At 40.5% G+C, this 6,175-nt stretch overlaps 1 protein-coding gene across 2 annotated transcripts in view; it reads left to right on the top strand.

Annotated features, from left to right (window-relative positions):
- The window catches only part of agap3 (ArfGAP with GTPase domain, ankyrin repeat and PH domain 3), a 108,897-nt gene that overhangs the window by 34,509 nt on the left and 68,213 nt on the right, over positions 1-6,175 (top strand). The gene's annotated exons all lie outside the window — the stretch shown is intronic.

A 6,175-nucleotide genomic window follows, 5' to 3' on the forward strand; every position in this document is an offset into this window, starting at 1 on the left:
TCGACATACTGAAGATTTATTGGTTTTTCTCTGGACAGCAAACCGTTGCTATCACAGCTGAGCTACGGCGAAAAAAGTTGGTGAAGCTGTTATGAGCTGCACATCAAGAGCACATCGTTATGCACTAATGGAAAGTGGAGAAATGCAAATAGATCAAGATTAAGCCTTGCTGTGGTATAACATCTGCATGTGGTCGACTGGATTGTGACTGACAATTCAATTTGTTATTTACAAATACAGGAGAAGATGCTTGAAGTACTGGGGGAGGTGAAGTAGCTGTAGCCAGATGGTACATGACATCTCATAGGTATGATCATCTGAAGAAGGAAAAGAGAGAAAGAGGAGCCGTGGTCATTTGAAGGCTACATGCTCTATGTTGATGACAGTAATTGGTGCAACTTTCTGGTCCTCAGAGTTATTCTGTGAGATAATACAGACGCCTGCACTGAATTTTTTTTCAAGTTTAAATGTTTGTCAAACAACATCTCACCTCCAACCTCTTGTAGGTTAAAATAGTTGGTGACTTTTACAGAGGCCAGACAAATAATAGCACATTATACCAGTCATTTGCATTTTTTTTCTTTTTTTTTGTTTTTTTTTTCCTGAAATTGATTCAAACATTTGAGTCTATTTATGCATTTAAACACGGATGACAGGGAGCAGCACCACATTAAAGCTGTTGGAGAAAAGAGAATGGGCAAGGCAAACGATTACACCAGAAGTGAGCGGGGGTTTGCAAAGTAATGCGTAGAGGGGGAGGAAGAGGAGGTGGAGGATGAGGAGTAGGAGGAGGAAGAGGATGGGCAGCCACCAGCCCACACAAACCTGTCTGTTTAAAATCTGTCCGTCTTTGTAAGGAGCTTCCTCCCCCACTTCCTCCTCCTCCTCCTCCTCCTCTCAGCTCTCATTCTTGTCATCTTCTCCCAGCCTCTATTATGCCTACACGTTTTCTGACCTTTTCCCAAAATCGCTTGAAATTTCACGCTGCCCCATTCTGTCTGTGTTTGTTTGCTTTTGTCCAGGCCAAGCTCTCAAAACCTGCTGTTTTCTGCACCTTGTTTTTTTCTTTCTTTCTACTAAAACGTCAAATCAATTGTAACCTACAAGCTGCGTAGGTGGCTGTGATGGTTGCAAGAAGTCGAGTCAGAACGCTGAGCACGTACAGCTTCAGGTACCAAAACACAGACGAGAACAACACTAATCCCCGCTAATAGTTTTTTTGTGTGTGTAATAATTTCCATGTAAATGCTGGGATTACTAGTGAGTAACTTGAATGTTCGTGATGTGAATAGAGGGTCAATACGCAGCTCATACATACACAACTAATACACACTTTTGTCTGCTACTACTGACGCTCCGTTTCTGTTCTAGACACGTTCTTTATAAACACAATCTCTCTCTCTTTCTCTCTCTCTCTCTCTTTTCCTCTCTGTCACTTTCTGTCTCCCCCTTCCCTCTAAACCTGAATTTAAGAGACAGAAGCATCTGGAATTTTTTCACAGCCTCCCACAGACGTCCTCGAACCTATCATTTTCTCTGCAATGGAGCAATGGTGACGTATGCTTGTCGCTAGTGCAGCTGAATTTTAAAAAGCTCTACGCCCACGCTCAGTACCACTACTGCAAGGCTAATTATCATAAACTTTCCCCGCTGTCTGTGGCTGCTTCTTCCCTTCGTGTACATTTCTCTGGTGTTATTCATTTGCACACATTAATTCGCCTGCTCATGCTCAGTGAGGGAAGGGCCAGAGGGGCTTCTTACTGAAATGATTTTTTTGTAAATCCACAGGTCAGCGTGTAATCGTCTGGGTGTGCGGAACCAGACATTTGCATTTTTTCACCTGTGTTTATGCTTTTGAAGTGTAGCGCTACATGTTTCCGTGTGTGAGAGTGTGTGCAAAGATAAGAAAGTAACACATCAAGCAACTTTGAGTCTCTGAGCATAATTATCCGAGCCCAAAACATTGGCAACAACAACACAGAAATGCCCTAACGGGGTTCCGTCGAGTTTTGTTCTACACTTTTTTCCCCTGCTTGACAACAGGTGCATTTTAAGGTCAAAAACGTACAGAACACATCTTTAAACTCTGGCCAGAATTCGTAAGCAATAGCATTTAAACGCTGCGTTAACTCCAGTTGTAGATGTGATGCCAACGACAACAACAACATAAAAAAAACTACATTTCAGAAATCAACTGAAATTAAATGCTGTTATTCATTTAGTGTGATCTTTTTTCATATTCTTTTTTTCTGAGGAAAGAATTTATGGCATCCACTTTAAATGAAGTCAAGTCTTTAGAGCTTTCTAATTGAAATGTTATTAAGATTTCAAATTACTTTGGATGGTGGTAAATTTAGTTTTCACTTGCCATATGCTTAAACATTTTCTCTGAGAAGATGTTGTCAGACAGATTTAGCAGCTTATTATTTTCCAGTTTTTCTTTTGTTCTATGGCCTTAAATGACCTTTTCCCAGTTTGATTTCATCAAGGTTAGTTATAACGCGGACAAGGCCAGACATGACGTTGAAGTTTTGTTCACACAAAGCTCTGACGTACATGTGAAGCTGCGTGGCCTCAGTCGGTGATACCTGCGGCCCATATTATGTTATTAGGGATGAAGCGCTGTTGTGCAATTTAATTTCAGATTAGCAATTAGTTCATATTAGTTCCCTTATTAAAATATTGGGGTGCAACAAGGGACCGCTCTGTTTTTTTCGACCTGTTTTTTTCTTTGCGTTGTTGGGAGCCATAGTGAGTTTTAATTCTGCGACAGAGTGATGAAGAATCTCCTAATTACCAGTGATAGTGAATCATAATGTAGTTTTTTATAATGTAGGGAGAACATAGAACAAATAGGACAGGGGAATAGTGAAGACAGTGAGCATGGGGAATAAATGCATCAGTGCTGAATATGATGCTGTTGTGTTGTAATATAATTGTGATGATCACAGCCTGGCTTAGTAACGTCCTCGCCAACATTTTAATGAGCGTCTGGGAGACGTCATCTCTAGTCCCGTCACGTTCAGCCACATTTGAAACAAACCAACCTGCAGTTAAAAAAACAGAACAAAATGGTAATTGTTAAATATAATTAATAAATAAAAAATAATAATTAATATAAATTAATAAATATAACTTATTCAGGAGAAATTCTCTGTAGTCTGTGGTTTGAACATTTTACTAAAACTAAAGTAATAATTAAAAATTAATTTATTAAAAAAGTATTTTCAACAGCTTATATTAAATTACACAATCTAATGAGTTCTAAGATCATGTGTTTGGTCCATTTGATTCCAATCATAAAGTGCTAAGATGCTAAACGTCTCCTCTGAGTGCTTTACTCATTTTCTCCTGTGGAAAAAAAAAATCAATGCCAGCCTAACATGTTTGCATGAGGCTCTATTTAAAAAGCATGACATCAAAACCTGTGAAGACAGTTTTGTTCTCATTAAACCTTGTGAGTCACTGCCGCCAGTTTTAACACTGATTTGTCATTCAAAGCTGTGGCTGAACACATAAATAATGCAGGTGACACACGTGTGCCGATGCCTTTGTGCTCTCTGGTTGTCAATAACACCACAGGTTTATCAGAGCTGGAGGAGGATGGATGCTAATCAGGCTTTAGCTGTGATGCTGCTGTGTCCGTGAATGAGGTCAGCAACCGTGCGCGCGTGGAGCATAATTTAGCCAGAGGCTGCTGCTCGTTTATTTTCTTCTCCCCTCTTTCTTAAAGACAAAGAGAGAAAAGCGAGGAACCAAAAAGAGGGAGAACATCACTGTGAAGTTTCAGCTACAATTACTGGGACGGTGCACAGTGCAGCACTTATTTGTTAGTCATCCAGGCTGATGCATCGTTAGAATTACAGAGGAAAAGGATACGAAGAGAAAACACTTCCATGAGTTTTTCTCTTTTTCAAGTAGTTTAAGCAAATGTGGAGAACCACAATGCTTTATTCCAGCAGCATAACATTTTAGCCATCCTTAGCTGTTGTTTATCAATGCGTTAATATGATAAATTCAAGGGGGTTCATAACTTGGTTTCATAACTGAAAAAGAAAAATAACATAACTTTTGAACATATACTTATCTGTTGCATTTAGAGAAACTCACAGAAACTTAGTAGTGAATGTAGATTCTGGTTGGAGTGATTGGTCAGGGTTTAGAGAAGAATAAATACTAAACAAACTGTGACGCGATGACGTAAGCATGTGCCACCGACTGCTGTTGAAATCCCATCACCTCTGTGTCCTGTGAATGGTGCAACATCTTTTAGTCAGGAGTGCAACAGCCCACCCTACGCACCTCCCCTCCTGCTGTCACATTCTAATCGTCACAGTGTAAGATGTAAACTGGCTCACTCTCCAGGGAAGATGAAGCAGTGACAGGAGGGTCAGGAGCTCCATCACAGACCTTGGAGATTGTTTTCTCTCTTTTTAATTTTTTTGTAGGTTAGACTTGAAAGACAATCTGTCCTTTGCTGGAGTCCCTGGGACATCCTTTGTCCATGGACTTGAAAAATTGATATACCAATTATTTGCAGTCTCATTTTAGTTTCTTCTCATTCCGTATAATAGTTTTCATTATCAGTCAGCAGTTATTGGCTGTATCCTTCCTCTATCTACGTGTACTGATTTCCAACACCACAGGCCTGGCTTACATGATGAAAAAAATCTCTGTGCTTCATTCCTCTGAAGACAAAATGGCATGCCATTGATATGTGCCCTCTGCTGGTGGGACAATTAATTGCACACACTCAAAACATTTATGTCCCGGAAGATAACTTAAAGAACTTAAAGACTAATTTAAAGAAGGAAGAACTAAGGAAGAACGGCATCCAAACAGGAAGTTGTAGATAAAGATGTGCTGTACCAGGGTTGGCCAAAGCCTGGAGGATTTTCTTTTAAAAAAACTCTCTCAAATCACAAAAATCAGTTTCATTTTCTGTAGTTACACTAAGCAGGAAAGGAAGAGAAAATAAGCAAACACTGGCTTCACAGAGTAATTAATTGGTTTATTTCTGAGCTGCAATTAATCAACAATGAATCATTAACCCGGGCTTACAAACCTAAATTATGTTTTGCTTTGATTCAGCATGACCTGCCAGGAAAAAGAGAGAATTTTGCCTACATTGTGTCTCGTCCCCCCTGTATACACACATCATTGTTGCCAGTCTGTCACGTCTGCTGTTGAGACAACAGCTTCTGCTAATACCTATTCAAACGGCATCACAGCTCCACAGTTAATTGCTGATTCTGTGAAAACATCAACCTCTGTCTGGAGTGCGAGGCTGCTGCAGTGAGACGTGCGAACGCGGCTGTTCACTTTCAAAAAAAAGTTCGCTCTCACCCTGAGATGAGTGTGAATACTTCATAAAGTGTAATCTTCATATCAATACGACAGCTTCCGCGTGTCAAGTGTATCAAATCTTCTCCACTGAAATTGCGAATGCTCTTTAATAACTAATGCTCTCGCTGAATAGGATTAAGAAGATGTGGTGAAAATAGAGAAAATCTAATTAGTGACTGTAATGAGTTTTTCCCAGTCAAGCCACAGAAGGTTCCCGCTTTGAATCGGATTCCACATGAGATAACAAAAAAAAGTTTTTACTATCTTATTCTGCCTTTGCATTTGCATTCAAATTGAATCTCTTAATTTGTGGTATTGAGGCAGAGGGTCATGACTGAGGCAGGAACGCCTCAGGTTGTTAATGATGGGGCAGAAGTGAAGTTAAAGGACAGAGTCGGGTCAAACAGAGTTACAGCACGTTGGCAAAACAAGGATGTTTGTCTCACTGACGGATACATAAGATAAACTCACCAACACACACACGCGCGCGGTGGGACGTTCACTCGCTCACAGATGTGTAAACACGTACAGAGGAGGAGGAAGAGGTAAGTAATTCAGGAACCACCAAACATGCTCGTCCAGTTTTTCTGAAAAACCCTCCCAGCTGCCATCACGATACGGTTACAAGAGTCAGAACATTATCTGTGGGACAGAGGAGGAGGAGGAGGAGGAAGAGGAGAGAGGAGCACACAAGAGGAGCTCTGTTACCTGGTCAGCACTTTGAAATCTCAGGATTCAACCACAGCACTGCTTTCTCATGCATCAAGCAGCCGAGAAGACAACGGGAAAGAGGATTAACGTGAGTTCCAACATGGTTTCTTCTCCTGGA

Source organism: Cynoglossus semilaevis, chromosome 20 (assembly GCF_000523025.1).
Source record: "Cynoglossus semilaevis isolate Cse_v1.0 chromosome 20, Cse_v1.0, whole genome shotgun sequence".
Taxonomy (NCBI): domain Eukaryota; kingdom Metazoa; phylum Chordata; class Actinopteri; order Pleuronectiformes; family Cynoglossidae; genus Cynoglossus; species Cynoglossus semilaevis.